At 38.2% G+C, this 19,488-nt stretch overlaps 1 long non-coding RNA gene across 2 annotated transcripts in view; it reads left to right on the forward strand.

The window, feature by feature from the left end:
* LOC143660923 (uncharacterized) overlaps positions 1 to 18,649 on the forward strand; it is a 111,811-nt gene extending 93,162 nt beyond the window's left edge. For both annotated transcript variants that reach the window (XR_013164328.1, XR_013164329.1), the window contains 2 exons: positions 11,657 to 11,711; positions 18,098 to 18,649. This is a non-coding gene — a long non-coding RNA (uncharacterized LOC143660923). The remainder of the gene's footprint in view (positions 1 to 11,656; positions 11,712 to 18,097) is intronic.
* The last annotated feature ends 839 nt before the right edge of the window (positions 18,650 to 19,488 follow it).

The following is a 19,488-nucleotide window of genomic DNA, read 5'->3' on the forward strand; positions in this document are numbered from 1 at the left end:
TATTGGTAAAAAACTCAGTAAATAACTGTAATGATTATTATTTTTTAAACTTTTTTATTAATTAAAAAATTAACAAACAAAACATTTAGATATCATTCCATTCTACATATACAATCAGTAATTCTTAATATCATCACATAGTTGCATATTCATCATTTCTTAGTACATTTGCATCGATTTAGAAAAAAATAAAAAGACAACAGAAAAAGAAATAAAATGATAATAGAGAAAAAAAAGACTATACATACCATACCCCTTACCCCTTGCTTTCATTTACCACTAGCATTTCAAACTGAATTTATTTTAACGTTTGTTCCCCCTATTATTTATTTTTATTCCATATGTTCTACTCTTCTGTTGATATAGTAGCTAAAAGGAGCATCAGACATAAGGTTTTCACATTCACAGAGTCTCATTGTGAGAGCTATATCATTGTTCAATCATCATCAAGAAACATGGCTACTGGAACACAGCAATACATTTTCAGGCAATTCCCTCCAGCCTCTCCACTGCATCTTGAACAACAAGGTGATATCTACTTAATGCGTAAGAATAACCTCCAGGATAACCTCTTGACTCTGTTCGGAATCTCTCAGCCATTGACACTTTGTCTCATTTTACTTTCCCCCCTTTTAGTCGAGAAGTTTCTCTCAATTCCTTGATGTTAATTCTCAGCTCATTCTAGGGTTTTTCTCAGTCCTTTGATGCTGAGTCTCAGCTCATTCCAGGATCTCTGTCCCATGTTGCCAGGAAGGTCCACACCCCTGGGAGTCATGTCCTACGCAGAGAGGGGGAGGGTGGTGAGACTGCTCGTCAGTTGTGTTGGCTGGAGAGAGAGGCCACATCTGAGCAACAAAAGAGGCTCTCTTGGGGGTGATTCTTAGGCCTAAATTTTAAGTAGACTTGACCTATCCTTTGTGCGGTTAAGTTTCATGTGAACAAACCCCAAGACTGGGGGCTTGGCCTATAGCTTTGGTTGTCCACACTGCTTGTAAGAATATCAAGAATTCAACTTGGGGAAGTTGAATTTCTCCCCACTCTCACCATTCCCCGAAGGGGGCTTGCAAATACTTTTCCAGGCACTGATCAGATCATTTTGGGATTCATCGGGGGATCACTCTGGACAAACCAACAATATCTCATGTGCTACCTGAGATTCCAAGTACTTATGACATTCAGTCAAACTATCTACATGAGTTATATTAGGAAATGCTCTAGTCAAAATCTAAATTTTGTAACAAACATTTTTTGCTTTAGTCTCACACATAAGGTGACATTTTAAGTATTAATTATCATCTATTTTCAGCACCCTGCAATAATGACATTCCTTTGTTCTTCCTCATGCAAAAACATTTTTAAAATTTGTACATTGTACATTTCACTATTATTATACACTCTAGGCATTCCTAGATTATACCATCTTGATCTTTAACATCTATTTTTCTTTCTGATTTCCTTTATGTCCCAGGCCTCCTCCCTCTATCATTCTCACATGCAGCTTCATTCAGTGTTTTAACATAATTATTTTACAGTTAGGTAGTATTGTGCTGTCCATTTCTGAGTTTCTGTATCCAGTCGTGTTGCACAGTCTGTATCCCTTCAGCTCCAATTACCCACTATCTTACCCTATTTCTATCTCCTGATGGTCTCTGTTACCAACAACATATTCCAAGTTTATTCACTAATGTCAGTTCATATCAGTGAGACCATACAGTATTTGTCCTTTAGTTTTTGGCTAGTCTCACTCAGCATAATGTTCTCAGGATTCATCCATGTTGTTACATACTTCATAAGTTTATTCTGTCTTAGAGCTGCATAATATTCCATCGCATGTATATACCACAGTTTGTTTAGCCACTCGTCTGTTGATGGGCATTTTGGCTGTTTCCATCTCCTTGCAATTGTAAATAATGCTGCTATAAACATTGGTGTGCAAATGTCCATTTGTGTCTTTGCCCTTAAGTCCTCTGAGTAGATACCTAGCAATGATATTGCTGGGTCATATGGCGATTCTATATTCATCTTTTTGAGGAACAACCAAACTGCCTTCCACAGTGGTTGCGCCATTTGACATTCCCACCAACAGTGAATAAGTGTGCCTCTTTCTCCACATCCTCTCCAACACTTGTCATTTTCTGTTTTGTTGATAATGGCCATTCTGGTGGGTGTGAGATGATATCGCATTGTGGTTTTGATTTGCATTTCTCTAATGGCCAGGGACATTGAGCATCTCTTCATGTGCCTTTTGGCCATTTGTATTTCTTCTTCTGAGAAGTGTCTGTTCAAGTCTTTTTCCCATTTTGTAATTGGATTGGTTGTCTTTTTGTTGTTGAGTTGAACAATCTCTTTATAAATTCTGGATACTAGACCTTTATCTGATATGTCATTTCCAAATATTGTATCTCATTGTGTAGGCTGTCTTTTTACTTTCTTGATGAAGTTCTTTGATGCACAAAAGTGTTTAATTTTGAGGAGCTCCCATTTATTTATTTCTTTCTTCAGTGATCTTGCTTTAGGTGTAAGGTCCAGAAAACCGCCTCCGATTATAAGATTCATAAGATATCTCCCTACATTTTCCTCTAACTGTTTTATGGTCTTAGACCTAATGTTTAGATCTTTGATCCATTTTGAGTTAACTTTTGTATAGGGTGTGAGATACAGGTCCTCTTTGATTCTTTTGCATATAGATATCCAGTTCTCTAGGCACCATTTATTGAAGAGACTATTCTGTCCCAAATGAGTTGGCTTGACTGCCTTATCAAAGATCAAATGTCTATAGATGAGAGGGTCTATACCTGAGCACTCTATTCGATTCCATTAGACAATATATCTATCTTTATGCCAGTACCATGCTGTTTTGACCACTGTGGCTTCATAATATGCCTTAAAGTCAGGCAGCGTGAGACCTCCAGCTTCGTTTATTTTCCCTCAAGATACTTTTAGCAATTCGGGGCACCCTGCCCTTCCAGATAAATTTGCTTATTGGTTTTTCTATTTCTGAAAAATAAGTTGTTGGGATTTTGATTGGTATTGCATTGAATCTGTAAATCAATTTAGGTAGAATTGACATCTTAACTATATTTAGTCTTCCAATCCATGAATATGGTATGCCCTTCCATCTATTTAGGTCTTCTGTGATTTCTTTTAAAAATTTCTTATAGTTTTCTTTGTATAAGTCTTTTGTCTCTTTAGTTAAATTTATTCCTAAGTATTTTATTCTTTTAGTTGCAATTGTGAATGGAATTTGTTTCTTGATTCCCCCTGAGCTTGTTCATTGCTAGTGTATAGAAACACTACAGATTTTTGAATGTTGATCTTGTAACCTGCTACTTTGCTGTACTCGTTTATTAGCTCTAGTAGTTTTGCTGTGGATTTTTCAGGGTTTTTGACATATAGTATCATATCATCTGCAAACAGTGATCGTTTTACTTCTTCCTTTCTAATTTTGACGCCTTGTATTTCTTTTTCTTGCCTAATTTCTCTGGCTAGAACTTCCAACATGATGTTGAATAACAGTGGTGATAGTGGACATCCTTGTCTTGTTCATGATCTTAGGGGGAAAGTTTTCAATTTTTCCCCATTGAGGATGATATTAGCTGTGGGTTTTTCATATATTCCCTTTATCATTTTAAGGAAGTTCCCTTGTATTCCTATCCTTTGAAGTGTTTTCAACAGGAAAGGATGTTGAATCTTGTCAAATGCCTTCTCTGTATCAATTGAGATGATCATGTGATTTTTCTGCTTTGATTTGTTGATATGGTGTATTACATTAATTGATTTTCTTATGTTGAACCATCCTTGCATACCTGGAATGACTCCTACTTGGTCATGATGCATAATTCTTTTAATGTGTTGCTGGATTCGATTTGCTAGAATTTTGTTGAGGATTTTTGCATCTATATTCATTAGAGAGATTGGTCTGTAGTTTTCTTTTTTTGTAATATCTTTGCCTGGTTTTGGTATGAGGGTGATGTTGGCTTCATAGAATGAATTAGATAGCTTTCCCTCCACTTCAGTTTTTTTGAAGAATTTGATCAGGATTGGTACTAATTCTTTCTGAAATGTTTGGTAGAATTCACATGTGAAGCCATCTGGTCCTGGACTTTTCTTTTTGGGAAGCTTTTGAATGACTGATTCAATTTCTTGTGATTGATTTGTTGAGGTCATCTATTTCTTCTTGAGTCAAAGTTGGTTGTTCATGCTTTCTAGAAACTTGTCCATTTCATCTACATTGTTGTATTTATTAGCATAAAGTTGTTCATAGTATCCTGTTATTACCTCCTTTATTTCTGTGAGGTCAGTGGTTGTGTCTCCTCTTCCATTTCCAATCTTATTTATTTGCGTCCTCTCTCTTCTTCTTTTTGTCAATCTTGCTAAGGGCCCATCAATCTTATTGATTTTCTCATAGAACCAACTTCTGGTCTTATTGATTTTCTCTATTGTTTTCATGTTCTCAATTTCATTTATTTCTGCTCAAATCTTTGTTATTTCTTTCCTTTTGCTTGCTTTAGGGTTAGTTTGCTGTTCTTTCTCCAGTTCTTCCAAGTGGACAGTTAATTTCCAAATTTTTGCCCTTTCTTCTTTTTTGATATAGGCATTTAGGGCAATAAATTTCCCTCTTAGCACTGCCTTTGCTGCGTCCCATAAGTTTTGATATGTTGTGTTTTCATTTTCATTCGCCTCAAGATATTTACTGATTTCTCTTGTAATTTCTTCCTTGACCCACTGGTTGTTTAAGAGTGTGTTGTTGAGCCTCCATGTATTTGTGAATTTTCTGGCACTCTGCCTATTATTGATTTCCAACTTCATTCCTTTATGATCTGAGAAAGTGTTGTGTATGATTTCAATCTTTTTAAATTTGTTAAGACTTGCTTTGTGACCCAGCATATGGTCTATCTTTGAGAATGATCCATGAGCACTTGAGAAAAAGGTGTATCCTGCTGTTGTGGGGTGTAATGTTCTATAAATGTCTGTTTAGTCTAGTTCATTTATTGTATTATTCAAATTTTCTGTTTCTTTATTGATCCTCTGGCTAGATATTCTGTCCATTGATGAGAGAGGGGAAATGAAATCTCCAACTATTATGGTACATGTGTCTATTTCTCTTTTCAGTGTGTTCAGCGCTTGCCTCATATATTTTGGAGCATTCTGGCTTGGTGCATAAATATTTATGATTATTATGTCTTCTTGTTGAATTGTTCCTTTTATTAACACATAGTGTCCTTCTTTGTCTCTTTTAACTGTTTTACATTTGAAGTCTAATTTGTTGGATATTAGTATAGCTACTCCTGCTCTTTTCTGGTTGTTATTTGCATGAAATATATTTTCCCAACCTTTCACTTTCAACCTATGTTTATCTTTGGGTCTAAGATGTGTTTCCTGTAGACAGCATATAGAAGGATCCTGTTTTTTAATCCATTCTGCCAGTCTATGTCTTTTGATTGGAAAGTTCAGTCCATTAACATTTAGTGTTATTACTGTTTGGGTAGTACTTTCCTCTACCATTTTGCCTTTTGTATTTTATATGTCATATCTAAATTTCCCTTCTTTCTACACTCTTCTCCATACCTCTCTCTTCTGTCTTTTCATATATGACTCTAGTGCTCCCTTTAGTATTTCTTGCAAAGCTGGTCTCTTGGTCATAAATTCTCTCAGTGACTTTTTGTCTGAAAATGTTTTAATTTCTCCTTCATTTCTGAAGGACGGTTTTGCTGGATATAGAATTCTTGGTTGGCAGTTTTTCTCTTTTAGTAATTTAAATCTATCATCCCACTGTCTTCTTGCCTCCATGGTTTCTGCTGAGAAATCTACACATAGTCTTATTGGGTTTCCCTTGTATGTGATGGATTGTTTTTCTCTTGCTGCTTTCAAGATCTTCTCTTTCTCTTTGACCTCTGACATTCTGACTAGTAAGTGTCTTGGAGAACATCTATTTGTATCTATTCTCTTTGGGGTGCGCTGCACTTCTTGGATCTGTAATTTTAGGTCTTTCATAAGAGTTGGGAAATTTTCAGTGATAATTTCTTCCATTAGTTTTTCTCCTCCTTTTCCCTTCTCTTCTCCTTCCAGGACCCCCACAACACATATATTTGTGCGCTTCATATTATCATTCAATTCCCTGTGTCCCTGCTCATATTTTTCCATTCTTTTTCCTATAGTTTCTGTTTCTTTTTGGAATTCAGATGTTCCATCCTCCAGTTTACTAATCCTAACCTCTGTCTCCTGAAATCTACCATTGTAGGTTTCCATTGTTTTTTTCATCTCTTCTACTGTATCTTTCATTCCCATAATTTCTGTGATTTGTTTTTTAAGACTTTCCATTTCTTCTTTTTGTTCATTCCTTGCCTTCTTCATGTCCTCCCTCAATTCATTGATTTGGTTTTTGATGAGGTTTTCCATTTCTGTTCATATATTCTGAATTAGTTGTCTCAGCTCCTGTATCTCATTTGAACTATTGGTTTGTTCCTTTGACTGGGCCATATCTTCAATTTCCTGGTGTGATTTGTTATTTTTTGCTGGCGTCTAGACATTTAATTACCTTAATTAGTTTATTCTGGAGATTGCTTTCACTTATCTTACCTAGGGTTTTCTTGCTAGATGAGTTTGTTGTCTATCTGTTCTTTGACATTCAGTTCAGCTTTTTCTGGGCCTCTAGCTTAAGTTTTGCTTAACAGAGGGTAATTATTCAGTTCTTGTTTTCTTGTTTCTTGTCCTGCTTGTAAGGTGCCTTTTCCCTCCCCACCCTTAGGAGGGTCTACATAGGTATTACAGACTCCAGCCGGTTTTCCTGGACTAAACTGGCCTCCTATCAGGGGAAGGAGTCACCTGCATCAGTTTTCCTTGAGGGTGAGACCCAGTAGTTTCAAAGACTTTCCTGTGAAGTCTCTGGGCTCTGTTTTTCTTATCCTGCCCAGTATGTGGTGCTTGTCTGTCTGTGGGTCCCACCAGCAAAAGATGTTGTGGCTCCTTTAACTTTGGAATGCTCTCCCTACTGGGGGCATGGTGGAGACAGAGGAGAGGTTGTAGGCTGCTTTTAATGGCTTCAATTTGCCAAGCCCTGGGGTCTGAATTCCTTGAGAGAGTGATTCCTCCTAAGTTGGGTTTCACCCTTCCCCTGGGGAAGGCACAGGTGGGAGATAGCCCTGAAAGCAGTCTGTTTCTGCCTATTCCTGGGGCAGTTGCAGCCCGAGTAGTCCCACCACTGAATCCAGAGGCAGCAAGCCTCCATAGAAACAGCCACAAAAACCTGTTTCATCCCCTTTCCTCTTTTTCAGTTAGCCCAATAAGCGACCTCTGCCTTGACCAGTTTCGCCCAAGCTGGGGGCCTGTTTTTAGTAGTCAGAATTTGTTTATTAATGCCACAATTGGTGTTTGGTTGGACTCAGTCCCTGCTACTGTTAGAGTGTCTTTCCCTTCCCTCCTGGAAGCTGCCTGTGGGGGAGGGGTGGTGGGCCGGCTGCCCCAGCTTGGGAAACTCATGGTTCCAGAGACTTGCAGCCGGTCCAGCTGGTCCAGATTGGGGTACACTGTGTGTCCAGTCACTATTGTGGCTCCGGGAGCTGTTCTGTACTGTTTCTGGTTATTTAGTAGTTGTTCTGGAGGATGAACTAAAACACGCACATTGCTAAGCTGCCGTCTTGGCCCCTCCTGTAATGATTATTTTTGAACCAATGGCAAAATTGATAATTACACCACAGTGAATCAGTGATAGTAGCAACAGCATTATTATTTTGTAGCCTGAATGAATCTTTTACTCTAGGAACTGACATCAAAAATATTTTTTGAATTGGTCATAAAACTTTATGAGTTTTTGTTTATTCAGTATAAGGTCGTGTATTAGTCAGCTATTGCTGTATAACAAACCATCCCAAACATACAGTGGCTTAAAATAAAAGTTACTTGTTCTCATACAATTGCGTGTTGTCTTGGAATTGGCTAATCTAGACTGGGTGTAGCTGGGTAATTCTGCTTCAGTTTGCAAGCCTTGCTAATTCCAGTTCCTCATTGAAGGTTGGCTTCAGGTCTGTTCCACATGTGGTCCTTCATTCTAAGCTCATTCTCTTCTCAGGTTGATGTTAGAGGTGCAAGATCATCTGTACCACAATTTTTAAGACTTTCTTTCCATCATATCTGCTAGCATCTTATTGGAAAAGTAAGTCATATGAATGAGTCCAGAGCCAAGGGTAGGAGAAATACATTTCTCCTATGGAGATAGATGGCCAGGAGTAAATATTTTTAAGCCATAATCAATGTGCTGGAAACTGTAACAACAGGAAAAATCTAAATTGTAGCTGGTGGATTAGTGGGTAATTTCTTCCTTCGGGAGCCACAGAACAGTAGTGACTGAAAAAAAAGGGACTCTTTTTACTAGGAGTACATCTTTAACCAGCCTTGTATCACTAAGTGCTCAGAATTTAGAATGTTCAGTTTTGTGTGTCTAAGAGGGAGGTAGGCAACCGAGTTTTAAAAATACAGTACTTAAGAAAATAGACTGAAGTGAGTCCTAAGGGATATTTCTAAAGATATTGCTTTTACTTCAAGCGATACAATTTATGCTTCCTGCAAGAATACTATTTTGGCCTTTTTTTCTTTTTTTTGAGAAAGAAAATCTAAGGTGCATTTGTGCTGGTTTTGATGACTTGGCTTCTGAAATATCAGTTTAGATTTTGTATATTGGCTTAACAGAAACTTGTATTTTGGGGATTTTCCAGTGTCAAGGTTATAGGGCAAACAAAACATTAACACATTCTTACTTTTGGATTTCCAGGTGTGTGTTGGGGGCAGTGGTAGAAATTGGGAGCGGGGAGGGAAAAGAAAAATATTCCTACTCATATTCTTGCTTACTTTCAATGAAGTCTTATAAAGAGATACTGTCTTTGTGTTCACTCTAGGATTCAACATGGATATCTTTATTAAACAATATATGGTTAATAAAAATAGGTCATTTAGGTGTTTATCACTTGCATGTAATGTAATGTATTTGGAAAAGGAATTTGTATATATATATTTTTGAATTTGCTTGTTTTTAGAGTAATTGTATTAAATGAAATACTTCTGGAATCAACCTACTTCCTCCTTACTTCTGTCTTCAGGATTACTGAGCTCTGGGCCCCTCATTTTCTGCATGTGGAAATAAGGCATTCCTTGATCTAAGTAAGGGTTCCTAACCTCAACGACACAATTGTAATCATCTAGGAAGCTTGGAAGAATACTGATGTCTGGATTCCAACTCACAGAAGCTAATTTAGTTGGGCTGCAAAGTAGCCTAGGTATTGGAACATTTAAAGCTCTTCCTTCATCCCCTGGGATTTAACTGTGCAGCTGGAGTTGTGAAACTGTGGTCTAAAGCTGTACTAGCTTCATCTTTGCCATCAGAATAGCTCTCAACCACCAGCTCATTGCCTATATATTGTACCCAGTGGTACAGGAGGGTGGAAATAAGTGACTGCATGTTGTCAGTGTGCCTGGAATTTGGATGTTAACTCATTGAATTCAGTCTTCACAAAATCCCACCAGGCATCGTTGTCCTCATTCTGTAGGTAAGGAAATGGAGGCTCAGAGAAGTTATATAGCTGGCCCCCAATCACAGAGTTTTTAATCACAAAGTTAGAATTCCAGTCTGAACAACTATCAGCTTCAAAGTCATGGACGCTTTCTTAGTCTGAAGTAAAACTGAGTAGGCAATGTTTTCTTTACTCTTCTACTGCCTTCTAAGATGAAGGGCAGTTTTTCATAGATCATATGTTGACAGACATATAGAGAACAGAGTGAGTATTAAGCTAAGTTGTGAACAGACAGCAATAGTTTGAAAATATGCAAATTGAAGCTAAGAGTGTTAAATAATATAGGAGAGTAAAGGGCAGTTAGATTTGAGGTGGGAAGCTTTAGGCTGTTGGTCTATCTGTATCTAGTATGTATAGTTTAATGAAGATGCATCAGACATTTCTTTGGTCAATTACAGAAGGACTGATGAAAAAACTTGGATTTCTAAAAATGTTTGAAAGTTTCAGAGAGGTTTTTGAAAGGATTCTGGAGACTGAGAGAAGGGAGGATGGGTGAAGTGATTCTAGAGGAACTGTGGTTTTGGAGAAAAACCTTGGAGATTGTTGTGAGATGAAGAGAAGAGGGGTCAAAGAAGATGTTTGAGATGAAGAGAAAAGTGGCCATTGGGTTGGTGAGGCTACAGAGAACGAGAGGGGCAGGACACCCAGGCTGAACAGACATATCTGTGCCTGTAGGTGGGAGCACTTTTTCTTGGCTGGTCTTCTCGTATAAGTGGCAGAGTCCCTCTAAGTTGCTTTTGAGTTTAGGGGAGCCCAATCTGTTGGCCCTCGATTGACGTTCTCGTAGTCAGAACCTCTATCTGGATGGAGAGACCCATGCTCCCCACCTCACAGAGGCTTGGCCTTCCCTGGGAGTCTCACAGAGGAAGTCTCAGGGATCTGTTTTGAGAGCTCCTTGTTTTTAACCCTTCTTTGTCCTGAAATATTAAAACTCAAACCTCAGAAATAAAAGCAAGTGAGATGGGTTTGAGGTGAAGAGACAGAGATCCCAGATAATAAAACTCATAGACAATGATTTTCTCTAAATTGAATCTTTTATGGACATACAATGTTCTTTAAAAATTTGCTAGGTCTGACAACATGGAAATTTAGGACTGTGGGTTTTACTCCGATGTTTTAGTTTAAATGTTGGTTTATCTCCTCATAGCTGAAGATTTTCTGTTCTATACTTTGCTTCTTGTTAATGTTTATGAATTGAATCTGGAGTTACATACTATCAGCTGAAGGATACTGAAGGTCCTTTTCTGGTGTCTCAAAGCTGAAAATGGATTTTTACTTTTGTATAGTAAATTAATGACAAAAAACTGCATTGATATTCTCAGTCTACTAATTAGGAAGGCTTAAAGTTTTATATACCTATACAGTATTTATTTGTACACACTTCTCATTTTATTCTTACAAAATCCTTTTAAAATAGGTAGAATAGTTTTATTACCCCTATTGTATAGATAGAAAAACCAAGGAGGTTCAGAGAGACTGATTTGACCAATGGGCCTGATTGGCAAGTTTGTGATTCAACATATGAAATTACTGCCATGATGGGGGCCATATTTTGTGTTCTTCAGTGTGTTTCCATCTAAGCCATTTTTGGTCTCACTGGAGCCCTGAATGATGGGTGAGGCAGGTATTATTACTTCCTTGCAGGGTGAGAGCCGAGACCCTGAGGGGAGCAGTCCTTTTCTCAAAGTCTTTGGGCTAGACACAATTAAGTTCACTAGAAATCTTCACATTTGTACTCCCATCCAAATTTAATTTACGATAATTAAACAATACTGGTGAAATACCCAACCTGAAGGAAAAGAAAGAAAAGAAAGGAGGAACAAGTGACTGCTGCCATTGGGAATGAGATTTTCCTACTTATTTCCTATTATTTCTGCCTTGCAATCTAATAGAATGGAGAGAGCATGTTGATTTCCATTCTTTTAGAATAATATCCCCACTTCCAATTAAATGGTGGATTATTTCATTATGATCACCTTAAACTTAGAATGTGCATTTAACCAGACTCTTCAGTTTTGTTGTAATCCACATCTTTTCAAGTTCAGCCACTTTGCTTTCCCTTACTTAATGTTTTTTTTCTTTCTATTTCACAGAGTTGGATTCATTCCCTTCATAGTCTGCAAAAGAGGGAGGACAAGGCAATCCATTGTGAGTAAGGGAACTAAGTATTGTCACATAAGCTTCTTATTTGGCTCATCATTTAAAATTTTCAACTATGTTTACATTATAATGTATATGATATATGAGGTTAATTTATTATCTGTGTTTGTATATAACATATAAAACACAAGCACACACAGACGTACTGAAGTGTGTGCCCCAAAATTTCAATTGCTAGGGATATGTGTTCATAAAAGTTTGTAAATCCCTAGTCTATATTTACAAAAAATAATCTGAAATATTTTAAGAAAACTTGACTAGTGGTAACTCTTTTCAAGTAGCACAATCTATCAATGTGATCCTTTAGTTGGGAAACCTAAGCAGACAGATTGGAGGTCTGAGGAGGGTACTTGAATTCAAGGAGAGAAAGCATATCAAGTGCTTTGGGAAGAAACCGCATTGCCAGAGGAAAACCATGAGTACCTCCACAAGGATAATGGGTCCAAAAAGAGTTATTGGGAGACAGAGAGTGCCATTGGGCTTTCAGAGCAGAAAGTTGAGTGGATGGAGAAAGACATTAGGAGCTTAAAAGAGAAACCAGAGAGGCCTGGGGGTAATTTTTGCTGGTTTATTGTTTTTTTTCCATTTGTTTATTCAGTACAAGTCAGATTTTGGAGCAATTAGCAAAATATCATGCAAATATTCCCAGTGTGACTACACATGAATAACTTTAATTCTGCTCAACATTGGTCTTGTTGCTACAAAATCCATCTGCTATTTGCATTAACTTAATCTGTTAAGATATTGTGAACTAAACCAGACTTCCAGAGGCATTTAGGAAGCAACTTCCTATTTTTATTGGACACTTTTCACTAGCAAAATTTGCTTTTCTAATCACATGACCCCATCTTAGGGGCACCTTTTTCCCGGTACTCCTTCAGACAATAAAAAAAGAAGAATAGTATATCTTATAAGGGGAGTGTTGGTTGAGCAGGAAGGATGCTTATCAGTATCAGAAGCAAATAGTTGAATAAATAATTAAAGAAAATGTGATTTACACATGATATGCATACTGTATATTTGAGAGAGGGATAGAAACAAACTTGTAGTATGCAAGGTACTGTTTCATATGCTTTACATAATTTGTATCAGGTAGACTTCATAACCACTCTAAAGGGTAGATTTAAGGTAGTCACATCAATTGTCCTTTGTGTAAATTAAACAGAGAATGAGGAGCAGGGTCAGTGTTCCTTTCATTCATTAGGCAAACATTTATTGAGTGTACTATATGCCAGCCATTGTTGTAGTTGCTATATGTAAAAAGGCAAAGAAAAAAAAAAAGAAAGGCCACTACTCTCAATGGAGTTTATATTCTAGATGCAATCCCAGATGTATGAAAGTAAATGACTAATAAGGAATATGCTGTCAAGTAGAGATGGCAGTTATAAAGAAAATAAGGCAGGGTGATGTGAGAACAAATACCTGGTTGTGGGGGGGGGATGTCTTTAATAAGGTGATTAGGAGGGCTTCTTTTATAGGTGATAGTAGCTACAAAAGAAGGCAGACAAGGTAATCCATTGTGAGTAAGGGAACTAAGTATTGTCACATACAGTTGTTCACAATTGAGGAGTCTGCATACTCTGTTAGTAATGCAGAGAAGACCATTGCAAGGAGAGAGAAGAGCAAGTGCATAGAAGTGAGAGATGCCATAGGAGGGTTTTAAGCAAGTAGTAATTTGTGGAAGAATCCTTCAGCTACTATGTCAAGGATAGATTGTACAGGGCATGTGCTTTAGTATGTTAATGCTGCCAGAAATGCAATATACCAGAAATGGGTTGGTCTTTCTTAAAAGGAATTTATTAAGTAATTACAAGTTTACTATTCTAAGGCCATAAAAATGTCCAAGCAAAGGCATCCAGAGAAAATACCTTGACTCAAGAAAGGCCAATCTGGAAAGGCATGAGACTGGTGTCTGCTGGTTGTTTAGCTTTTGGTTTCATACAGCTTCCTCAAGGACATTTTCTTTCTGCATCTCCAAACATCTCTGTCTGTGTTGACTCTGAGCTTTTTCCCAAATGGTTATCTCTTAAAGGGCTTCAGGAAGCAGATTAAGACTCACCTTGGATGGGTGGATATACATCTCCATGGAAACCACCTAATCAACAGGTCCCATCCACAATTGGGTGGGTCACAAACCCATGGAAACAATCTAATCCAAAGGCCCCACCCTAAATAATAGGTCTGTCTCCACAAGACTGGATTAGCAAAAAGAACATGGCTTTTCTAGGGTACATACAGTTTCAAATCAGCACAGCATGAAACAAGGTTATCAGTCTAGAGGCTGTTGAGAGATGATGGTGCCTTAGACCCAATTGGAGGCAATGGAGATGGTGAAGATTGGGCAGATTGGGGATGTATTTTGGAGGCAGGACTGACAGGGCTTGCTGGTGGTTAAGATGGGAGGGCAGTGAAGGCAATAAAATAAAGAATGGTGACTTCAATATTTTTCCTTCTGCAATTGGTGGATTATGATGGCATTTACTCAAATAGGGGCAGGATAGAAAGTAGTTGGTGGAGTATGGGAGAAATTGAGTATTTTCATTTAGGAATATTAAGCTTAAGATGTCTGTGATGCATCCAAATGACAGTATAATATAGTGGTAGAAGTCCTGAACTCTGGAGCCTCCATTACTTACAGCTTTGTTAACATGGTCCTGTCAGTTAAGCTCTCCATGCTTACATTTTCTCATCTATAGAATGAGGATAACAGGGTCTCACTCAAAGAGTTTTTGTGAAGGTCAAATAAGGTAATATATGTAAAAAAATTGTCTATCTTGTACTAGTTATCTATCTATCTGACAATCTATTTATTTATCTATACAAATTATTTTTCAAGTGAATGCATCTATTTGAATCTAGGTCTGAGTGATACCCAACACCATGCTCATTATGTACAGATCTCAATGGTAGGATAAAACCAACTAAAGTCTAGTCCAGATTAGACCCCATCTGTCCCTCATCTGAGTGCTCCCTACTGGTTCCCTAATTCCCAGTTATGCTGTGGCCAAGCATAACTAAACTCAGTAAAATCCAGAACCACATGTCATTCCCTTGACCTGAAGCCTTCATGGGGTCCTCTTTGTTTATAGGGCAAAAGGTCCAAGCACCTTCACTTGGCACTTAATGAATGGACTCCATGATCTGATCCCAAACTATTTTTGGCCCTATCTTCTTATGGTACTTTCATTCACCCATACTACATGTTATCTACTTCTCATATGCTCATGGCCATTTATTAATTCACTTATTTTATAGATGTCTGTTAAATGCTAACATTGTGCTAAGGGCTTGAACTATTAAAGATTGACCTGTATATGTATATATATGTATCTGCCCTCAAGATACTTGCAAAGCACAATTTACAATACAGTATAATGTAACAGAAGCTTATAGATATTCAACTGAGAAGTACTCACAGGAGGAACTGGCATGGAGATAAAGACAATGGAGTGCCCACTTGCAAGATAGAGGCAGAGGTTGGGATGAAGAAAGAATGAAGGGTGTTCTAGCAGAGGAATCAGCCTGCACAATAACAGGGAGGCATGACTGTTAAGGCATATTTGGGGAATTAGATATTCAGTCTTCCTTTCTCATACCAATCTGTCACCTAGTAGCATGATCCCCTTTTCATTTTACGGCCACCACTCCAGTCTCATTGCAACCCAAGATCCTAAGTTCAGAGGGTGTGATTGACAGTATGTATTTTGGAGTCAGCCAAAAATGGGCTATGATCTTGGCTCCACCAGTTAATATCTGCTTGACTTTGGGTGAGTTTTTTTATCCTCTCTGAGATTTGGTTTCTTCATCTGTAAAATGGAGATAAATTAAAAAAACCCTACCTTTTAGCAGTGTTCGGAGAAGTGAATGACGTAATTCATGCAAGTCACTTAGTATGGTGCTTTCTTTGGGCATCTGCTCCTTACATATTTCTATTCTCCACCCTTCAGGCTCAGCACAGTACCCAGGTACAGTGTGTACCCTGATATAGTGGCTCAGTACATTAATACATGAATAAAGATTCATTCAAATAAAGATTTGAGTAAATTAATACATTCATAGATATGGCTGGCCTTATTAGTTTCCTGACCTCCTATCCTCAATCCATGGTTAGGATGTTAATTACTTTTTAGTAAATGACAAACTATAGAAACATAGTTTCCTTCTGGATCAAGACTTTTTAACATTTTAAAATTAAATTAATTACTTTTTAACCTCTAAATCCTTACTCCTGGGAAATGTGCACCTTGAAGTTTATTTCTTACCCCAGAATACAGCAGAGCAGTTTATCAGCTCTTAGAAGATTATGATTAAGCAGGAAGCCTGTTTAAGTCCATTTTGAGACATAGTTTCCTTTGAGGCTTCCATACAAGGAAGGCGGTTTAAGGTCTTGTTAACAGAAGTGTTAATATTCGTAATTTACTCTTCAGTCTCTCAGACTCATTCTTCTTCCATAACACTGTGATCTGTATCACTTCATCAGCTAGAACCCAAGGGAATTTGCTGATAATTCACAAAACAAATAAAAATGCTCCTTGGCGCCCCATTCCTAATTAGTTTCCCAATTTATACACCATCATTTTCCTCTTTTTCTTTGGCTCTGATTTCTCCAAGCAGTGATACTGATGGAAGTGCAAACTCTGCGAGTTCACCACTGGTATAGTCTCCTGCAGGAGTTCTCCAACTTCAGGCAGGCCATGTACAAGGGCAGCCCAGTGGGGCACACTCTTCCTGCTTTCTAGATGCTGGAGGTACCTTTGTAGAGTGCCATTTAACACAAGAATCTTTTGGGTTTATTTCTGTGATATGATGTGGCAAGTGTAATACATTGTACCGAGCTTAAGTAGTTGGGGTTTACTGGCAACAAACACCAAATAAAGGTTTAAAAGTAGTAGTACAGAGTATATGGCTGCATTCATGATTAGAAATGCAAATTGACATTTTTGAAATAAAGTTTTATTTCCTTAGCTGATTTTTCTCTCTCTCATTTTTTGGACAAAGAGGATCATATAGAATGAATTTATAGTTTTGTGACAATAATGTATATATGTGTGTATATACATTATTGTATGCATATATGCATTGTATACAACATGTGCATGCATTATTAAATTGACTCTGTGTGTGCTTCTCCCCCCCCTTTTTTTGCTTTGTAATATTTTTGAACCAGATATTGCCTTTTCCTCTTAAATTATTTGTTTTGTGAGTGCTGAAGTAGGCCTATTATTTATCTCTTCAACCAAATTAATTGCAGATGTGGGATTTTCTTTGTAGTTGGCATTTGAAACATTCACTCTTCCTTTCTTTGTTCATTTCCAAAACATTTGAAAAATGTTGAGATATCTCAACTAGATTGTTCCCTCACAACTGTCAGTATATTTGCATAAAATTTATCCTGATTTTGCACTTCCTTTTAATCTGCTGCCCCAGGAATTCTTGTTTAGACCCTGTGCCAGTTTGAAAATATTATGTACCACAGAAAAGCCATGTTTTAATCCTGATTCAATCTTGTGGAGGCAGCTATTTCTTTTATTCCTGAACCAATAGTGTAGGTTGGAATTTTTAAATTAAATTATCTTCATGGAGATGCGGCATGCCCAATTATGGGTATTAACTTTGATTAGATGGAGGTGTGACTCCACTCATCCCAGGTGGGTATTTGTTAGCTTACTGGATTCCTTGAAAAGAGGAAACATTTTGGAGGAATAGCCAGAAATGACAGAAATGAGAGAAATGACAGAAGCTGCAGAGCTGACACTGGTGCAGACACATGGAGAACAGAGACATGGATGTTTGGAGCACAGCAGATGTTGTCATGAGATGTTAAGCAAGCCAGAACCTGGAAAAAACCAAAGGGAAGCCAAGAGATGAAAGCCAGCCCTGGAGAAGTAAAGGAAGGAACCTCCACGGAAAGTGGCTGAAAGCAATGGAATCCAGGAGCCAGGGACCAGCAGATGCCAGCCTGGTGACTACCCGGCTGACAGAGGCATTCTAGAACCATTGGCCTTTCTTGAGTGAAGGTGACCTCTTGTTGGTGCCTTAATTTGGACACTTTCACTTCCTTAGAATTGTAAACTTGTAATTTATAAAATTCCCCTTTTTAAAAGCTGTCCCAGTTCTGGTATGTCGCGTTCCAGCAGCTAGAAAACTTACTCAGACGTTATATCAGAGTTGGGAAACTAGAGAGAAGATCCAGTGGAGCCTTTAATTTGAGATTGGGAGATTGTCTGTTTGAGAAGCAAAATGGTTCCCCACATGGGATTCTAGTAATTGTGTTGCCACCTTTCCAGAAGCCTAGAGGGGATGTGAGCGGGTGGGGGGTGGTGTGGGGGGAGGGGTAAAGTAGCTATAATCTGTTCTGCTCTTTTTCTTCTCAGGAAAGACAAGAAAAGCTATTTTCCAATGTAGCTCTTGAAGAGCCCAGGTTGGCACAGCTGTCTCCAGGCAGAGAGTTAGGCATGGATTTTATTGGGACTTTCAAACAGGAGAAGATCTTTCCCAGTGGTGGCCATCTGGAAAATGGAAGTCAGTGCTCTGCAAAGGGCAAGGAATGCAAGGGCCAGCTTATAAAGTGTGGTAGTTAGATTCAGTTGTCAACCTGGCCAGGTGAAGATGCCTAGTTCTACTGCTGTGGATTTAAGCCAATGGCATGTGAACCTCATCTGTTGCTGATTGCATCTGCAGTTGGCTGGGAGGTGTGCCTGCTGCAGTGAATGATGTTTGACTTAATTGGTTGATGCTTAAATGAGAGAGCTCAACATAGCACAACCCAAGCATCTCAGCATACCTCATCTCAGCACTTGCAGCTCAGCCCAGGCCTTTGGAGATGCAGAAAGGAATCACCCTGGGGAAAGACGTTGGAACCCAGAGGCCTGGAGAGAAGGCCAGCAGAGACTGCTTTGTGCCTTTCCACATAAGAAACTCAGTCGAAAGTTAGCTGCCTTTCCTCTGAAGAACAATACATTAACTAAATAAATCCCCTTTTGTTGAAAGTCAATCCCTCTCTGGTGTGTTGCATTCCAGCAGCCAGCAAACCAGAACATAAGGGTTTAGGACAAAGACATTCCATAGGGTGTGAGAACTAGGCTTGAGGTTAGTAGGTAGCACCCGACCACCACCAGGGGGGTGGTTTGAGGCTGCAGAAAACCTGTCACACATAAATCCCTCTCCTGATTTTGGCTCTCAACTTGGTTATATTGTCTTTGTGGGAAAGATGTTCGTAGACTCAGGAGATGTATTCTTAGTTCTTTCCTTCGAAAATTTGCATCTAACTTTCATGTTGAAGTTTCATAGGTACCAAATTTGGGTGCAACATTTTAAAATTTTATTTTATCATCTCCTTTCATTTGTTATATGGGTGATTAAGACCATACTGGTTAATCTCTTGGTATTTATGTATTATATGGTGATTGGGGATTTTAAGAGTCTAGAGAAGGGAGACTTTAATTTGGGTGACAGTTTTAGGAGAGGCTTTAGACAGAAGGGACCTGCTTCAGGGCTGAAGGATGGAGCCAAGAAATGCCAAGGCAAATCCTCCAGATATAAAACACATTTTTTCAAGACAAAAAATCACTAAATTTGAACCATAAACCCCTCAAAAGGTAGGAATAGAAGAGGATTCTCCCTGACTGATGCACAATATCTTTCTCATAGATGCAAATGTCCAAAGACATTTAGATGTCAAAGATTAGTAAGGTCAACTCATAAATTTTATATTCATGTCCTAACAACACTCACAAAAGTTATAGGGCCAGGTCCTCTGCCCAAA

This window comes from Tamandua tetradactyla, chromosome 17 (genome assembly GCF_023851605.1).
Source record: "Tamandua tetradactyla isolate mTamTet1 chromosome 17, mTamTet1.pri, whole genome shotgun sequence".
Classification (NCBI taxonomy): domain Eukaryota; kingdom Metazoa; phylum Chordata; class Mammalia; order Pilosa; family Myrmecophagidae; genus Tamandua; species Tamandua tetradactyla.